Here is a 20,412-nt window from a genome sequence, read left to right as displayed (position 1 = left end):
TTAAATTCTAATGGCTCTACTGATGCTCCATGAAATAATAAGTAATGATAGAGATAAAGATGAGTGTTTAGATTCCAAACTAAGAATGAAATTTAGCAGAAGAAAGAGCAAAGTTTATGTCTGCTGCCACTTCATTTTTCCCTTTTACATTCTCTTATTTCACAGATACTTCAGCAGTTACAACACTGCAAGATTTTAGTCTTGTTCTCACATACACAGAGCCAATATAAGATAAAAACAAACAATTATAAGCCTAATTTTCACGTTGGGATGCACCTTCATTTTTTAATTAGTACAAAAGTAACATTAAGCAGAAAAATGAAAGAAGGGCCCAAGATGTGGAATAACTGTAGAAACACTACCCCAAACATACCCAAAGACCACTCAAGAATATTTAATGACTGGGTAAACAAGATGACCTGAAAAGCATCTAGCACCTGCACAGGAGGTAAAGGACATGCTATATTTGAGCTTCATGCAGCCCTAGTATGTAGTAAGCACCCTAGGTACAGACCTTCACGTTGTGAGCTTTCAAAGATGCAAATGTGTGTTCACACGTCCAACAATGTAAGTTAGTTCGTGTGTCTGGCACACATGGTCGGGTGTGTGCATCCGCTACAAGTGGTTGTGCTTTTGTGTACTTCCCTGTATAATACTGTACAGAGTGCAGTAGTACCTCCTTGCCTGTTCCCTCGATGCTGGCCCCCGGACGCCAGCTGTTGTACTCTACTTTTCAAGGTACTACATTGTAAATTTTAAAATGTTTTCTTTATTTTCTATGTTTATTTTTCATGTATTATTTGTGTGAAAAAGTGTTATAAACCTATTACTGTACAGTAAGTCCCCTCCATACGAATGACTTCCATTTTGAGAGTGTGTTCGTAACTCCAATTTGTTCCTTAGTCCTACGGCTCCATCACTTAATACCTACCTGATCGAGGGAATCTTACTTAACCTTCTGAAGCCTCACTGCTTTCCTCTATAAAACAGAAATGAGGATTTCCCTGGCGGCACAGTGGTTAAGAATCCTCCTGTTAATACTGGGGACACGGGTTCAGTCCCTGGTCCAGGAAAATCCCACTTGCTGCAGAACAACTAAGCCCGTACGCCACAACTACTGAGCCTGTGTGTCACAACTACTGAAGCCTTTGTGCCCTAGCGCCTGTGCTCCGCAACGAGAGAAGCCATCACAATGAGAAGCCTGTGCACCGCAATGAATAGCAGCCCCTGCTCACCGCAACTAGAGAAAGACCACACAAAGCAATGAAGACCCAGCACAGCCAAAAATAAAATAGATAAAAATTATTTTAAAATAACAGAAATCAGAATAATAATTCAGTAGAAACTCATTTAACAGACCTCTACTTTATCAACTTAGAGAAATAAAGAACTTAAACTCCTCCATAAATCACTTCCTGATGTTCCTCACAGGCCGACTACCGGCACCTGGCAGTCCTCTAAGTCAACCGCTTTCTTACAGTGTCCTCAACCTTCTACTCACCAAATGAGCTGGATGCTTAACAAGAGCCAGCTGTTTGTTCCCAAATTCACGTAAGCCAACTGTACTTGTTATTGTAATTATGTAATTTAAGATTATGTAAACTGATGAATTATGAGCGTGAAAGGGGTTGTTTCTCTGAAAATTATGTTGAAAAGTTCAAAAAGATTCAAAGGCTAATTATTTTCTGAAGTTATTATGGGTTTGGATGTATGTAAAAACAGCTTTAAAAGAATGGTGGAAAAAGCATAAAACTGTAGAAGGATTTTATGTAAAACATTAAAACTGCCTTTAAATTCTGTTTTATTAGAAAGGGATACTTCATAGATAAATGCCTCATGGGTATGGATTATTCTAAAAAGACAATCCAGAACTCGAATGAAAGATCCATCCATAAAGAAAAACCCTGACCCTATGGGGAACAAAGTGGTGAAAGAATGTCTATTCGAGTTAAAAATTAAAAATACATATCATTTTTTATGATCCCTTGCTAACCAACATGTCCAATCTCCTACTCAACAACACTTATGAGATCTTCACATGTAGCTACCTCAAAAATGTGTAGGAATACTGTGACAACTAAAATAAAGCAAAGTGTTGGCATTAATGACATTCTACTTAAAACTTCTGTTTTAAGGGTTTTGTTAGTACTCTGATGGTCTGACTGGTACTCAAAGAATATAGCAATGCTTTCTTTCAAAAGAGAAATGTAAAAGGTACATAATTTCCTCGTTATTCTGCTATTTTTGTATTTTACATACTCCACACATGATTAACCATGTAACTTCTGTGGTGGCCATCGAAAAAGTGAAGATGTCCAGTAGTCCTGAGACTGCAGGCTCCAGGGTTACACTGTAAGGATACTATTATGGTAATCCCAGGAATGTATTAATGTATCAGCGTGACCCAGCACCTAAGGCTGACAAGCAAGCAGGTAAAGTGAATGAGGTGCTGGTGTGGTGCCAGTGGAGGGAGCAGTGCTCTGTGAAGAGTTAACAGACAGATGGAAAGGACAAAGATTCAGACTGAAGAGACCAGCCAGATCATGGCAGAGGCCAGAGGAAGCAAAGCAGAAACTGGTAATCATTCTGTAGGTAACAAACCTATAAACTGAAGAGGTTACAGGCAGAGTAAAGAGAAGGAGCTGGTGACTCAACCTCCTGCACAGAACTGTTGAACACTGGCATAGATACTAAAAAGCTTTTCCAAATTACTTAAAACGAAAATCACATTTTTAAAAGTTCATGGCATTTTGATGTTACAATCAATTGTACTCTTCATAGAAAAACTGTTACATAAAGAAATGCACTCTAAAATTAGAACAAAGAAGTACCTTTTTCACCTTAAGGGGTAAAAGTTAACCCTAGTATCCAATCTAACAAAGATATAGTGAAACAGTACTAGTATTACCATGCTTTTGAAAAGCAATTTGACCAAATTCTCAGGATTAATAAACCCTCATATCCTGTGGCACCATATCACATATCTGGGAATCTGCTGTAAGAAAATGACTAAAAACATGAAGAAAAATACATGCTTTTAAGTGTTTTCTACAACATTCCTTATAACAGCAAAAATTATATATGATGATGACACAGAAATAATGTTAAATTTTAAAAAATCATAGAAGGAAATTCTCTGGCAATCCAGTGGTTAAGACTTTACGTTTCCACCGCACAGGGCATGGGTTCGTTCCTGGGAACTAATATACCACATGCTACACAGCACAGCCAAAAAATGTTTAAAAAGCAAACAAAATTGAGCATACACTATAAATATGTAAAACATCATATAAAATGGGGCATTAAAAAAATCAGAATGATGACTGTATTAGGGTGGTAGATTCAAAATCTGTTTTTCCTACCATCTAACCACCTTTCAGAAAAGTTAATTTTACATTGAGAATTAAAACAAATTGTATTTTTAAAGCATGCATTTCAAAAGGTTACACACTATACTTTCACTCATACAACGTTCTCAAAATGACAAAACGAGGGATGAGGGGATGGGCTGTGAACACAAAGAGGTAGCACTAGGGAGTTCTGTGGTGACGGAACAGTTTTGTATCGTGACTGCAGTGGTGGTTAAATATAGAGATGGGCTAGCACTGTGCAGAACTACACACACACAAAGAAACGTAGATCGTATCTGTACATGGTCTGTATTCTAGTTAACAGTACTTGTGCTTAGTCACTCAGTCATGTCTGACTCTTTGCAACCCACTGGACTGTTTGTAGCCCACCAGGCTCCTCTGTCTGTGGGATTCTCCAGGCAAGAATACTGGAGTGGTTGCCACTTCCTTCTCCAGGGGATCTTCCCAACCCAAGGATCAAACCCATGTCTTCTGTGTCCCTTGCATTACAGGTGGATTCTTTACCTCCTGAGCCATCAGGGAAAGTCTATGTTATCAGTAATGTTAACATATGGTTAACATTACATATGGGAAACTCTAGTTAACTGTAATGTCTCAATATCAATTTCCTCATATTCCTATTGTATGACAATTATCCAAGATGTCAATATTGGGGAAACTGAGTGAAGAGTACTATTCAGGGCCCCACTATTTCTGCAACTTTCTGTAAGGCTCTACCTCAAAATAAGAGTTTTTTAAAAAAAATACACGCATTTGCTTGTGTAACATTAAAGTTTGTCTGAGTGAGGGGGAGACAAGGGAATGTCAAAGAACCATGTAATACATTGACATAACTTCCAAGACACTACTTCTAGTAACTATTCATAAAACCCCGTAGGAGGCAAATAGCAGTCTTTATAGCATCTGTAATTTACTTAGGTTAGGCTTTAATAAAAGACTTCAACTGAAATTAAAGTTATCAATTTTCAGAACACACTTACTGAGTAGTTTTCAGTCTCAAATTCTATACTAACACAATCCATTAAGGGTCTCAAGAATTTTCTCTCTGGCCAGGAAAATTTCAGCCGATATAAATAAGATTTTCTCAGAAATATTCAATTTAAATATATAAATGACTAACACAGACAAAGGGATATAATAGTTCATCACCTCTGAATTGTGCTCCATGACAACAACTGCATCTATCTAGATTCACCATTTTCACCTCAATACCCAGCATGGTTCTTGATACCTAGTAGGGTCCCAATAATTGAAGCCAAGGGGTGAACTTGTGTCCTAATCAAGGTTCTATGCCCAAGTCCCTTTGGCTTTAACCAAGAATGGAAGGTGGAAAGTCAGAGGTAAAACGGGAGAAAAGGTGAATGTGGATAGGGCCCAGCATCCACCAATTAACCAGGTCAAGAGATTACTTAACCAATACTACATTCTAGTAATATACTACATTCCTCCAATCACCCAAATCTTAAAGATTTGCTTAACAATTAAAAAAAGAATTGAACTGATATCAGAAAATCTGCCTCACTTATCTTTATCATCTAATGCCTTCAAGAAAGCCAAATGCGGGGGAATTTCCTAGCAGTCCAAATGGTTTAGGACTCCACACTCTCATTGCTGAGGGCCATGGTTCAATCCCTAGTCAGGGAACTAAGATCCCACAAGCCATGTGGTGCAGCCAAGAAAAAGAAAGCTCCAAATTTTCTTCATTAATGGCAAATCCATTTACTTTTTAATCTAAAAAAAAAAAAAAAAAATCTTACCTAGAGTTATGCAAAGCTTCAGAAAAACCTTCCACACAAGCTTTAAGCTCTAAGCAACTACATATGTATTATTATGTACTTACAGGAGAAGGGGATGCCAGAGGATAGATAGTTAAATAGCATCACTGACTCAATGGACATGAATTTGAGCAAACTCTGGGAAACAGTGGAAGACAGAGGACCCTGATGTGCTGCAGTCCATGGGGTAGCGAAGAGTCAGAGACAGCTTAGTGACTGAGCAACAACATACATACACATTATCCATCTGCCTACACTTATATATATATAAGTATAAAATGTGAACAAATACAATTACTTTAGAACTATTACCATGTAAGACCCTTACGTCAGACAGCAACTCCTGTCTGTATGTTATTTATTCACTCAACCATCCCAGGTACTGACAACACAGGAGACAAGACACAGACCATGCCCTAAGTTAACAGTCAATCTACCAACTTAGAAGGCAACTGTAGCTAGTTTAAAAAAATAATCTTAAGAAAACTTTAAGGGTTTGAATTCCAATGCTGCCTCTTATTAGCTATGTTTCCGAGTCTTAGTTTCCAGAACTATAAAATATGTACTACTGCCATAAAGATTAAAATAAGGTCATAAAATACAGGCATACCTAAGAGATACTGCAAGTTCAGTTCCAGACCACAACAATAAAGTGAGTATCACAATAAAACGAGTCACACAAATTTTTCTCATTGCCCAGTGCATATAAAAGTTATGTTTTATGTGATCCTGTAGTCTATTAAGTGTACAACAGCATATCTAAAAGAAATGTGCATACCTTAATTTAAAAATACTTTAAACCAACTATATTTCAATAAAAAGTTGTCTTAAAAACTTTATTGCTAAAAAATGCTATCAACTGAGCCTTCAGCAAGCCACAGCAGTTAACATCAGAGATCACTGATTACACATCACCATAACAAATATAATAAGAATAATGAAAAAGTTTGAAATATTGTGAGAATTACCAAAATGTAACAAAAAAGACATGAAGCTAGCAAATGCTATTGGAGAAATAGTACCAATAGACTTGCTCAACACAGGGTTGCCACAAACCTTTGATTTGTAAAAAATGTAATAGAGCCAAGTACAATAAAAGCAATTTTTTTAAAGAGCAATAAAACAAGGTATATATAAAAATGCCTGGCAAACTAGAAATCTTTCATACCAATGAAAGATATATTATTACTGTACTTATCTTTTTTTTTATTTTGGTGAGGACCATTTTTTAAATCTTTATTGAATTTGTTACAATATTGCTTCTGTTTTATGTTTTGGTGTTTTGGCCTCAAGGCATGTGAGATCTTAGCTCTCTGACCAGGGATCGAACCTACACCCCCTGCATTGCACTGGGTTGCCAGGGAAGTCCCACTGTACTTATCTTTTCAAGAAGAACAAAACACTAGGACCTCCCTGCAGATTGCTTATTAAATGTAAGCAGAAAAATAGTAACTACACAGTGAATAAACCAGTCAACACTCTGACCAAAAGTAAAATCACTAATGAGGGGCAAATGGACTTAATGTATATCCAGATGTAATATTCTGAGAGGGGCACATACCTTTTGTAGTAGTCTGACTGATGATAAATTAATAACCTGAAACCATGAGACAAATCCAAGTTGAACATTTTTCTATAAAACAACTTATCTATATTCTTTAATTGCATAAAAGACAAAGACAAGCTCATTTTGCAGGAGACTAAAAAGAAATGACAACTAAATACAAGATATGATCAAATCTACAGGACTGGAATTTAACAGACTAAAGTATTTACCAATATGGAGACTAAAGTATTTACCAATATGGAGACTAAAGTATTTGCCAATGTTAAATTCTTGGAATTTGATAATGGTACTGTGATTACCTAAAAGAATATCCTTATTCTTAGGAAATACACACTGAGCTATTAAGAAGTAAAAAGGTATGCAACAAACTCTTCAGTGGTTCACAAAAACAAATAATAATGTGTCTTTATGCCATAAATCAAATATGGCAAAATGTTTAAAAATGGATAAACATGGGTAAAGGATATATGAGTCTACTATATCATTCTTGCAACTTTACTGTAAGTTAGAAATCATTTCAAATTAAAAAGTTTAAGAACACAGGATACTAATCTCCAGGGGCTTACTTATAAGCTCTAAGCTATACATTAATTCTACTTTTTAAAAATCACTCTGCAAAATTAATACAGAGAACGTTCTAAGGAACTTCACAGTCAGAACACAAAATGAGTTAGGAAAGCACAGCACTACGAGCAAGAGCAAGCAGGACAACAGACTCACATTCGCAGACTTCAAACACTGGGGTTATCACACAGTAAAAAATAAGCATATGAGGTAGATGTTCAAGAAATAAAGTACCTGAGAACATGACTAAAAAAAGAATAACTATTTTTTTAAAAAAAGAATAATCTTTAAAAGGAACTGAATACAACTTCTAGAAATGACCAAAAAAGATAGTAAATGAAATTTTCAAAAACTCAATAAACATGATAACACAGATGAAGACATTATGCTGAGTGAAATAAACTAGACAAAATGACAAACACTGTATGAGCCACTTATATGATCATACAGAATAAATTCACAGAAGTAAAATAGTTGTTGCCAGGGGCTCAGTGAAGGGGGAATAGGGGCTTACTGTTGAATGGGTACAAATTTCATGATGATGAAAAAAGTCCTGGAGATGGACAGTGGTGATAGCTGCACAATAAGGTGAATATATTCAATGTCATGACCTGTATGCTTTAAAATGGTAAATTCTATTTATGTGTATTTTACCACAATTTTTAAAAAAGATATAATTGATAAAATAAAGTGAAAAAAACTAAATGAAACAGGTGAACAAAACTGAGGTGAGAATTAGCTAACTGGAAGAAAAGGCACTAATTGTTGAGAACACAATACAAACAGATACAGAAATAGAAAATATAAAAGACCAATTACAAGGCCCAATGGGTAGAGTAAAAAGATCTAACATACTTCAAAACACAAGTTCCAGACATGAAATAAAGAAGATAAAATTTGAGGAGAAAATAGCCAACAGATCTCCAAAATTGACATCAATCTTTAGATTCCAAAGCCTACTGAATACCAAACATGATAAACAGAAGAAACCATCTTTCAGACATATCAAAATAAAAGTGCAGAACACCAAGGGTAAAAAAAAAAAAACAATGTCAAAACTAGCTCTCATGAAACAACAGAGACAGTCATCCCTCAGTTTTCCAAAGGGGAATGTATGGTTCCAAGACCCCAGAGGACACCCTCCAAAGTTCAAGTCCCTTCTACAAGACAGTGCAGTATTTGCATATAACCCAGGTATGTCCTCGGAGAAGGCACTGGCACCCCACTCCAGTACTCTTGCCTGGAAAATCCCATGGACGGAGGAGCCTGGTGGGCTGCAGTCCATGGGGTTGCTAAGAGTCAGAGACGACTGAGCGACTTCACTTTCACTTTTCACTTTCACGCACTGGAGAAGGAAATGGCAACCCACTCCAGTGTTATTGCCTGGAGAATGTGGGCTGCTGTCTATGGGGTCGCACAGAGTTGGACATGACTGAAGCGACTTCGCAGCAGCAGCAGGTATGTCCTCAGGTATACTCCAGATTACTCAAAACACCTAATACAATGGAAATGCTATATAAACAGTTGCCAACATGCAACAAATTCAAGTTCTGCTTTTTAAACTTCCCATAATTTTTCAAATATTTCAGTTCATGGGTGGTTAAATCCAACAAGGCAAAACCTGCAGATATGGAAGGCCAACTGTATCTTTAAAGCAATGGCAAATCACATGGATTACTGATTTTTCAAAAACAATAAAAGCTAGAAGAGAATGGAGCAAGATCTATAATAAAAATAATAATAATTGCTAGCATTGAATGCACACACAGGAAAGTCACCTTCGGGAATAAGACTTTCAAACAAATAAAAAGTTTTTCAGATAACAGACCCTGTAAAGGATGTTCAGGAGAGAGAAAATGATCTCAGATCCCAATAGGAAGTTCAAGACACAAATGAAAATGAGCAAAGACATTTGTATGTATGTATGTATGTATGTATGTGTATGTGTGTATTACACAGGGAAATCAAAGCAACAGTGCTTAAAACAAAAAGAATGTATAATTTGTTGGAATTCAGGGAGAACTAAAATAAAGGGAAACTACAAACTTCCAAACATGAAGAAAGAGGAAAATGGATTTTTAAAAAATACATTAACCAAAATTAAAAAGAAAAGCAAGGGAATGATTAACACAAAATTCGGATCGTGGTGATTGAGGAAGCATGTCAGAGAACACAAGTGGTGATAAGTACAGAGGGGCTTCAAAGAGGCAGTGTTCTACTGTTCAAGCCAATTATTTAAGCTGTACATGTATTATCCTATATGCTTCTGTAATAAAAGTAAATTTTAAAAATCAACACAAAAAAAAAAAAAACAAGGCTAGCAATCATTCCCTAAAAACCTAGAATATGCCCCAGAGTTTGGTATTCAAAACTGAAACAATAAAAAGACTCATTATCTTCTTTAAGAACTATTTGTGGAGTGCCTATAACTGAGCTGAGAGGTGGCATGAAGATTACTAACCTCTCTTCTTTCTCTTGTCTTCCTAACCCTAGACAGCAGCACTGTCTAATATAGTAGTCACAAGTAGCTGTTCACATTTAAACTCATTAAAATTAAATAAAATTTAAAAATCACTTCATCTGTAACACTAGACACACTTTAAGTGCTCAGTGGCCCATATGAGGGCCACTATATAAATAGTACAGATAGAGAACACTTCCATCATTGCAGTAAGTTCTATTAGACAATGCTGCTATATTTTTTATAACATTAGAAATACACTGATGACTGAGCAATGTTCAATTTTTCAGATGTTCTTACTTTTATAATTATTCAATTTCCTTTCAAAGTCATGTTATTTCTATGAAACTACAGCTCCTCAGCAGTTTAAAATAGTTTGCTCTTTGTTGAGAAAAATACAGAAAGTGTGAAGACCTTTTCACTATCTCTCATGTTTCACCAAAACCATCAGAACACAAGATTTTTGTTTTCAAGAGCCAAAATTAAATAGTCAAGCATAGTGCTACTAAATTGTAATACAAGCTATGTCAAAACGAATACAAAAATCCACAGGATGAACATATGACCTTTCTTGGGGGCACCAATTTTAGCTGGCAGCACTTTAAAACACTGTTTACATACATATAAAATAGCAATGCAAAATTCATAAGAATTTTTAAAATTAAATGCTACAGACATCATGAAATTTTCACTCTGGGCACTCTGGGCTACAGCTCCAAACTTCTGAGCATACCATTCATTTCTGCCATTAGAAGCACTTTAGAGGAAAATTGCAAGCATTATTAAATAAATGAATATACGTGATTTTTTTTCATTAACCAGAATCAAAGATACATAACAAAACTATAAAACAATAGCATCCTTAATATCTAAAGGAGCAAACATCCAATTTTCTTTAAAATTAAAATACAGAGGTCCTAAGCTATTTCAGCTTAACCTGAACATTTTGCTTTAGGCATTCTAACACAAATTAAGTATTTCTACAGCACTCCCAATTTTTTAAATTACCTAACCAAAAACACTCAACGGAAACAAATGCTAAGCCTTAATTTAACAAGCTAGGTTTGCAACTTAAGTTTTCTCCTAAACTCTAAGTGAACCAGGGGGTCAATAAGCTTCTCATCTAAACAACTGAATGCAATTTCAATAACCGCTTATGCTAATAATTGTTTTGTGTCCCCAGGAGGACTTCTGAGGCTCCACTTACATAACCAATTATGCAAAGCACTGAATTATTCTCTTTCTCTAGAAAGCATTTTGAATACTGATATGCATACAAGGTTTACTTGCTACATTAAATAAAGGCTTACCTGCTACATTAAATAAAGCTTTTCTAACTCTAGCTTCAACAATTCTACAGAAGAGGTGAAAAGGAAAGCCAGTTTCTACTACTTCACTATGTCAAAGGCGAGTGACTTATTTATCTTCTTGGCTAATCAACAGAGGAATGACTGACACCAGCACCCCCAGGCAGCCCCCACAGTTCACCAGTTTCCTCCTGGGACTCTGGTTGAGAAACATAGCTTTAAACAAATAATTTGGAGCAAGTTGTTTGAACTCAACTGAAAACAAATTTGAATTGCTCCTTGAAATATGCTGTAGGTATTCATGTAAAACTTGACAAATTCAAATTCAATGAGGTGAGAATCACAATACAGCCCCTATAGGGTAATCGAAGGGTAGAATGTAAGCCAAACCTTGAATATGCATAAATATGTTGAATGAGTACTCTTCCCTAATCTCCTGGTTTTGTTTAACCAAGATTTTAGATTTCACAGAGCCATAATCTTAAAAAAAAATAAAGGGGGGGTGGGGGGGGTGGGGCTGGTAACTTTTATTCTGCCAAAGACATTTAAAAAGAAAATAACTACCAATTATTATCTCCATTATTTCATTTAAAAAATTAATATGCTGATACCAAAAATGGTAAAAGATAATTTTAGAAAAACATGTTATCTTCTAAATTCAATAAATGTAGCTTTATGAGAAGTTCATTCATTCTCATTTCACTTCAGACAAGTGACAACTCTGTCGTGGACTGACACCACTCCACAGTCCAGCACTTGGGAACCACAGGTCTAAGCAGTTAACCTCCATTTGGAAAAAGAGAGCAACAGTAGGACATGCCCAAACCAAATATTAACCTATTCAATAATGAGGAAATCGAGGCGTTCTCCACTGGAGGGGTTTAGAGGCTCTCCCAAGATCACAGACCAAGAATTCTGACATCAGTTCAGTTCAGTTCAGTCGCTCAGTCGTGTCCGACTCTTTGCGACCCCATGGACTGCAGCATGCCAGGCCTCCCTGTCCATCACCAACTCCCGGAGTTTACGCAAATCTCATGCCATAGGTCTGTCTTATATTGACATAGGTCTGTCTTATTCCAGAGTCAGAGTTCCTAACCACTGTGCTAAATTTCCTCTAATATTCTTCCAGTGGTTTAAAAAAAAAAAAAAATCCATCCTAATCCAGTCACCTTTGTGACCAGTGACAACCGAGGAATTTCCAAGACAGCTGGCAGGAGTGAGAGGTGTACTCCCTGGCCATCGCTCAGACTGAAGCTAAATGGAACTCCTGACCTTTGCCTTATTAATACCAGGCTCACTGCAACGAAGCTAACCAGCCCAGACAAAGCACACACAAACCCCACTGCCTCCAACAACACTGACACAGGACTCGGGATGTTCCCAAGTGCCTGTGACAAGAGTGAAAAACATACGCCTAAAAAACAAAAGGCATATATTAATTCTCAAGAAGGAAATAAACACTTCCATAATAATTTAAAAATATTCAACTTGCCCTCAAAAAGTTACAACTCTAAGCCCCATTCTGCAAATAACTACCATTTTTTTACACACTGATATACAGGTTCCCTTAAATATTTAAACAGGAAACCACATGAAATTCTATAAATCTATATAGTTCTTAAATACTTTCAAAATTAAAATGTATAGTTTTTAATATATGTATCATTATATGGTAAGTGTCTTATCATTCTCTCTAAAATAATCCAAACGTTAGAGACAAAACTACTCACGTTAATCAAAAGTACTTATAAAAGGGAGTTGGAAGAAAAATATGCAATTAAATACCATTTTCTATGAAAGGCACTTTGTCTTTGAATAATCAGAAATTCTTGATATTGAAACCAAAATTGAAAGTCATACATATAAAGAGAATACAATGACAGAGAATTTTCCAAATCCTCACATATCACTTGCCAACAAATGTCCAAAAGAAACGACCTAAAGTAACCAAAGACTAACACTGAACCAAATGAGTCTGAAACAGTCCCTCCTCCCTGAGATAGAGTAATGATAGCACAGTATTCTTGGTAGTACAGCAAGAAAGTTGTTTCCCGATCAGATTTTCAATGATCAGATTCTTTCTACGCCATTTGAGTCTACAATGCGAGGGAGCAGTACACAGACTACCAAAATTTTTACTCACTGAATAAAACTATGTATTTAGTGTCTTTTCCTTCTGTTTTAAACAGATGCCATCTAAAATAAAGGGTTCTTTTTTTTTTTCTGTCTAGACTCTCCCTTGACTCTTTCATCTTCTTAAAGATTCAACGAATACATCTTATTTATATTATTCTCTACACCAATGTTTAATATATGCCTGGCACTGACCTCTCTCATGAACTCCACACCCATATTTTCAAAAAATTCTATTTTCAGTGTTTGTTAAGTATATAAAAAACTCACTATATTAAAAACTGATCCCATTATGCACCTCCTTGCCCATACTTTTAGTAATAATACCACCAGTGCCGTCACCTACAATTAAGTCACCTACAATTAAAATGAGTGAATCTTCAACCTCCACTTCCTCCAAATCTTTCCCAACAATCCCTCCTCCCGCCCACCTACCTAAATCATGATACCACCACTGCCTTTTCCTATTATTTATATTCTCTTGAAAACCGGCTTTCTACAACAAATCATTCTACATGCTACACTATTAAACCTTGGTAGTTTCTCATTACCTCCCCAATACTCCAAAATACAGCATTTAAACATGTTCTACAGTCTAGCCCCAATTTATGTTTCAAACCTCATCTCTTATTCCTCAAAATGAACCCTATATTCTGGGTAATCTGGTCCACTTACTTTCCTCTGAGTACATAATGAACTTTCCCACCTCCATACTTGTGCTCACATCATTCCCTTTATTTAAAAAGCCTTCTTCATCCACCTACTTCCAGCCTCTAAATTTTTGTCTTAGAAAAGTCTTACCCTCTGTAATGTTGAACTCAGGCTGCTGGTTTATTGGGATTAGCATGTTGTAGCAAAAACACACAAGTTTTGGCACGAGACAGACTTGTATTCAAACTAGGGCTCAGTTACCTGCTACTACAGAGTCCAGATAAGTCACTTAAGTATCAGTGACCTCATTATTAAGAAATACGCTCAGATATTGTTGTGAAGCTTAGAAAAGGTATGTAAAGCAACTAGCATAGAGCCTGCTATGCATGAAATGCTCAATAAATAATAGCTTCAGAGCTAACTTTAAAAGTATTACTACCACCTTCCATTTTACTTTAGATAAAAATGAACCCATTTTCCTTTCATACAACTCCAAATTTAGGTCAAACCACTCACATAGGAAGTATTTATTTTTATATGCTGTAAAGTATTATACAAATATCTGACATCTCCTAGATTTCAAATTCCTGAAGACCCAAGACTTAATGTTTGCATCCTCTAATGCCTAGCAGTGGTTTTCATGAAGCACAAAGCACTCACCTCCAGTTAGAAAAAAAAATTTAATATGCCTAAATATTTAATACGCTCTTCATGACTTCTGACACACCTTAGAAAATTACTGCCAAAACATGAAGCTTAGTTGTTACGGCTGTATCTTTTCTTGCTCCTACATGGTTGCCTAACAAAGTTTGATGCCTAACATGGCAATATCTGTTGAACTGACTTGAATAATATAATTTCCAATGCAAATGTTCAGTATCTGCTTAACAAATGTGAGCATAATTAAATTTACTTTGGGCATCTGATTTTTCCTTTTTCTATTCTTACAATTCTTGAAATCTTTCCCTTCAAAACACACGATCACACCTTCAGTACGAATTCATAACCGTATCTAACCTGACTCCTTTTCCAGATCCTCTCAATTTCAATATCCCAAGCACCTCAAATAGCTAAGAATCTACAGTTTCTATCTAAATCTAAAAGTTGGGCAACTAGTCTTCACTCCACAATCTTTTGCAGGGACTTTAAAAATCATCCACCCTTTACCTGTAGAAGATCAACAATGGTGAAATAAATTTTCTTGTGCATAAGACAGCTCCCTGAATCGTCACTTAAGTCTAATTTTCCCTAATTCATGAGATTACTCCCTTCCCGTGGTGGAAGGAGAATGAAATAAGTACTCCCAAAAAACTAGAGCATAAGTCCTAATACAAGCAAAAGATGAGAAGTACAGGAAAGTGTCACTGGTTTCACAAAGGTGGCATGCATATACTTCACAATGCAGAAGTAATGGTTATCTAATGGCAGTCAAAATCAACAGTAACTGTATTCCTTTATGATCATAAATTTAAAATCTCTAGTACATGTGGGAAATCCTATTTCCTACAAAGCTTTCAGGAGTAGTTTATTACCTAAAACCTGTTCGCTAAAAACAACTACCTACATCACTTTCTCCTCTACGAAAGACTCAATTTATCTGAAGTAAACACCTAATACTATAAAACAATAGCAAAAAACAAAACAAAACAACAACAAAAACACCTCTGGCCACCTGTGTGAACCTCTGCATTGCAAAAACAGCTGAAATAGTCTAAGGAATCTCCTTGGAGTTACAGGGCACAATTTTTCTTTAAAAGTTAAGAAAAATGGCAATTCCAAACATGAAGGTAAACAAGCTTTGAGAAAGGGAGGGTATAATAACTCTCCAGCCCTACGCAGTCAATTCTTACAACCGCAGACTGAACTCACCAAACCACTGTGACTTCAGATAGCCACAGAAATTAGGAGTGCAGATTAGAGAGTAGCATCATCTCCTAACGTCGGCGGAGAAAATAAGGGAACTTACCTGAACTCCTGATTTTCCTCAAGCAAGTTTGTTGTTTTAAGAAGTGACTTCAACAACAGCTTGAGTAAGCTTCCCAGTGAGTAAAGATCATGGGAGGCATGCTGGTGCCACACTGCCCTACGCCTCCAACAGCGGTCCCAAGCGCAGTCCAAACCGATCCTGAGCAACCCCTACACCAGTCTAGACGGAAAGCCTTGCAGAAGATCTCTGGCGTCTACACACGTATCGCCCCGCCCTGGGACCGAAGAGACGACACTCCTGGGACCCCAGCTAATTACCGAGCCGGACGACAGACCTAGAGGTCGCCAAAGTCAGGAACTACAGCCCACGATTGAGTCTGACGTCCAGATTCCCAGCCCCGGGTCGGACACAGAAAAACCAAATCCCAGAGACAGCGCGAGGATATAGGGGAGCAAAAATGAGGGGGCTGGATGGACCGAGGCCCAGCCCATTCTTAACTCTCCAAACAGCAACAACAGCTCCGGGAACCCACTCCCTGGCTCCGCCCCGCCCACCCCACGGCCCCCACAGCCCGCTCCTTCCAGTCCCCCGGGCTCGGCGAAAACCGCGGCGGTCGACAACCCCCTTTCTCGAACCCCGACAGCCCAGCCCGCAGCCTGGAGCCCAGAGCTGGTAGCGGGGGCCCGAGAGCGCCAACCCCGACGCGGCCCGCGGCCGTCGCAGTTCACTCCCCCGGCCACTCACCGGCTGCCCGGGAGGTGAGAGGGGCCAGGGCGCGGGTCGACCGGCGCTAAACCCCGGGCTCCCACACGGGTAGGCGCCCCTCCTCAGAGCCGACCAAGCCTCAGCGGCTGTGCCTACAAGGCCTCTCTACGGCCCGAACCCTAGAAAAGCACTTCCGGGGGAGCGGGGGAGGGAAGGGTTTTGGCACCGGAACTGCTCGCGGGCTGGAGCTGCCAGGGCCTCCCAAGCGGGGCGGGGCGGGGCCTCTGCCGCTGGCGCCCGCAAAGCCGCCCCCGGGCTCCTTGCTAACCCTTTCTGCCCCGCGGCTCCGCCTTTCCCCAAACTCCGGGTGAATCGTTTACAGCTCTTCGACGTGTTCTACTCAGGCCACCTAATTTTACAGAGGAGAAAACTGAGGCTCAGAAGATTTAGGTGCAAGGTCCAGCGCTTTCACCCGCCTTCCGACCCTCTCCAGTATTCTTAGCACTGCAGTTTGCCTCCTTTAAAAATAATAATAGTTAACATTTATTGACCGCCTATTGCGTGATAGACACTGTATTAAGCGTTTTGGCGCTTAGCTCAGTTAATCGTAATCAAATCCCTTGAGGTTGGTGCTATCCTTTATTTCTGGCAGAGGAGGAAACCGGTCAAAAGAGACCAAACCCGATACCGCAAACATTAGTTCTTGATTTTAACTCATGTTGTGTGTATAAATTTCACCCATCCCTAACACGAGTTTTAAGTTCTTTGAGGACAGGAATCAAATTATATTCCTTTATTCCATCACTTGAGGCCAAGAACTGGGAAACTGGAAGCTTACTGCCTGGGTCCTATTATTTTATACTTTTATTTTTTCATCCTGGGCAAGTTGCTTTACCTCTCTAGGCCTGTTTTCCTCCTTTGTGATATGTTTAATATAGTTGCTGTGTATGTGTGTTTGCATGTGCACACACGCACACATACATGTATAATCATCTCTGGATTGTTAGAGGAACTCAAAATGAAAGTGCTATGTGCTAAGTTGCTTCAGTTGTGTCCGACTCTCTGCAACGCTATGGACGGTAGCCCACCAGGCTCCTCTGTCCATGGCATTCTTCAGGGAAGAATACTGGAGTGGGTTGCCATGCCCTCTTCTAGGGGATCTTGCCAACCCAGGGATGGAACCGGTGTCTCCTGCACTGGCAGCCAGATTCTTTACCACTAGCACCACCTGGTCTGGGTAAAAATCAACCATTCTCATACCTTGTCACTAATAGGAACAATTTTTCCTCCAGTGGAATGACTCTAGAAGGAGGTAATTTGGATAACTACAGATTACTCATAGGTGATTGAAAAGGTTAGTGAAGGAAATAAGGAAATAAAAGAGTAGAGGGCTTCCCAAGAGGACCAGTGGTAAAGAATCCGCCTGCAATGCCAGAGACATGGGTTTAATCCCTGGATCAGGAAGATCCCCTGGAGAAGGAAATAGCAACCCACTTCACTATTCTTGCCTGGCAAATACCATGGGCAGAGGAGCCTGGCAGGCTGCAGTCCATAGGTCACGGAAGAGTTGGTGGTGGCTTAGGGACTAAACAACAGGTTTTTGCAATGGGAAAAATGAAGGTAGGTGAGCCAGACAATGTCCTGGGGCCAGCCTGGGTACTTGTGACACTGAGCTGAGACAGTTCGAGGACCCAGAGTCAGAGGACAGGCAGGAGAAGGAGGCGGAAAAGAGAAGGATTCCTCAGCCACAAAATCAGAAAGGCACCAAACATCTGAGGTAGTTTCTGTATTTGAGGCTAGATTCTGGGTCAGGGGCTGGCAGGGAGTGCTTAGCATGCATACTATCTGCCAAACAAATTTACAAGCATCTCTTAAAACTGTGGGGGAGGAAGAGGAAGATTTTTTTAATTTTCTACTAAGAAAGTCAGGGGAAATGAAAATAGTTCACAACTTGTTATTACGAATTGAAAGATGCAAACAGTGCCTTTGCTTTTGGCTTTTTTTTTTTTTTTAACAGCGCTGCCTTATTTTATTTCTGTGATCACAGAAATGTTTGTAAATACTTCTCTAATGGCCAAATTTATCAGCCTTTCGTGCCTTGGAGTGTGAAGAAGTGAAAAACAGAGCCTGGGCTGGCAGGACTCACTGCTTTCCACCGAGGGCTTAGAGGGATAGCGAGAGGAACCCTGAATCGCAGACATTGTCAGGCTCCCTGCAGGATGCAGTGGCACCACAGGTTTGTCATTGAATCTGGTCATCTAACTAGTAAATGGTGCAGCCTGGATTTGAATGTGAGTCTTTCTCCTCAGCTGCTTTTCACCACTATGCCAGAGGTTCTCAGTCTTGTGAATGCGTCAGAAATCTCCGAATGGTCATGTCAAAACACAGAGGGCTGGACCTCACCCCCAGAATTTCACTTAACCATGCTAGTGCTTCTCTGAAGTGTAGTCCCTGGACTCCTATCATCAACATCATCTTTGAACTTGTTACAAATGCAAATTATTAGGCCTCACTCCAGACCTTGTAACTGGTGTGGGGCCCAGCCGTCTGTGTTCTGACAGGCCTTCTCAGTGGTTCTGATATATTCTCAAGCTTTAGAACCTCTGTACTCTACTACCTTGTCTTCCACAAATCCCCACCCGCACCTTTTTTTTCTAATTATCCCCAACAGAAATAACTCTACTGAAGCAAAAGTTCTTCCCAGTAAATTAAGTGATTTATGTATTTATGTTTTGCTTTCAGTAGGAGAGGAGGCTAGAAAAAAAAATTAATAGGATTCTTTTTTGATTACTGTCAATTTGTACTGAAATTTAACCAGATACTACTGGGTTGGAGGTGGAACTAATCTCATTTGCAAACTACTCTGTGCAAGGGCTTAACCTGCATTTTCTAAATTGATCTTCACTACCCCACTATGAGGTTTTATGGCCTTAATTGTACAGAAGAGAAAAACTGAGGCTTAGATGAAGTAATTGACTTAAAGGCCACATTCTTATTAAGGGGGAGAAATCAGGGTTGTTCAAACAAAGATCCCTCTAATTCCAAAACTCATGATCTCTCTACTTCATGGCAGGAGCTTGTGGAACCAAATTCCACTGTGGGCTTCACCACCCCAACTATGCAACATTGAGTAAGCGATTTAATCTCTATTTCAATTTCTCCATCTCTAAATAATGTTATCATAAATCTGCCCCTCCCACACTGGAATGTTAGAACAAATGAGGAAATAAAAGCATAAGTGCTCTGAACTTTTTTGAAGAAAAGCAATAAAAAGACAAGTTATTATAGTGCTAATATGTTTAGCCAAGTGTTGCTATGTGAGCCTGAGCACTGACTCTTTCCTGGTTATCTCCCGATTCGTACATAAGAAGTTCAAAGATTGTAGCTGATGCCACAGAAAAAGCATTGACTTCATTTATCAGTATCTACTGGAGGTTAAAGAGGATAACAAAGGCGTATACGTATCTCTCTTAAAAATTACAAGAAATCTCAGGTTCATAGGCTCCAGGTTGTTGTCACATTGCTGGCCCATCCTCATCTTAGACATCTTTTCTCCAAACCCTTTTCTTTTCCACATTACAAGCATCCCTCCACCCTCCTGCCTCCACCCCCTAGGCAAAGACTTAAAATTCCTCCCACTTTATTATGTAGAAGGCTTTAGCTCTCAATCCTCCTCTCAGACCAGACTCTAGGCCTATCTTTGTTGACAGAGTTGCCAACTTGCACAATTCCAGGATGTACCATTCACAAAGAATACAACCTAAATGGTGCTCAAGGGGGTGCCAATTGCACAGGGCACAATAGGAATGGTCCCCCTGGAACTGTGCAAGGCTGTCGCCCTGTCTATGCATAGCTCCCACCCCAAAAACCCATTAAGGTGTTTTGTTAAACAAAAGAGCCATCTACTTGGGTGTCCACCAGTTTGCCAACTTTTGAAATAATGGGGTTCTT

The 20,412-nt window shown here is 38.8% G+C and overlaps 1 protein-coding gene across 3 annotated transcripts in view; it reads right to left on the bottom strand.

Moving 5' to 3' along the window:
• FRS2 (fibroblast growth factor receptor substrate 2) overlaps positions 1–16,653 on the bottom strand; it is a 109,728-nt gene extending 93,075 nt beyond the window's left edge. The window contains exon 1 of one of the 3 annotated variants that reach the window (XM_070370576.1): positions 16,501–16,653. The gene's annotated coding sequence lies outside the window, so the exon portion shown is untranslated. Of the gene's footprint in view, positions 1–15,795; positions 16,188–16,500 lie in introns of those variants that run through there. The other 2 variants (XM_070370577.1, XM_070370578.1) reach the window with 2 other exon arrangements.
• Between the last annotated feature and the right edge of the window lie 3,759 nt (positions 16,654–20,412).

The sequence above is a fragment of the Bos mutus genome, chromosome 5, assembly GCF_027580195.1.
Source record: "Bos mutus isolate GX-2022 chromosome 5, NWIPB_WYAK_1.1, whole genome shotgun sequence".
Lineage (NCBI taxonomy): Eukaryota > Metazoa > Chordata > Mammalia > Artiodactyla > Bovidae > Bos > Bos mutus.
This window is presented reverse-complemented; position numbering and strand designations above follow the sequence as displayed.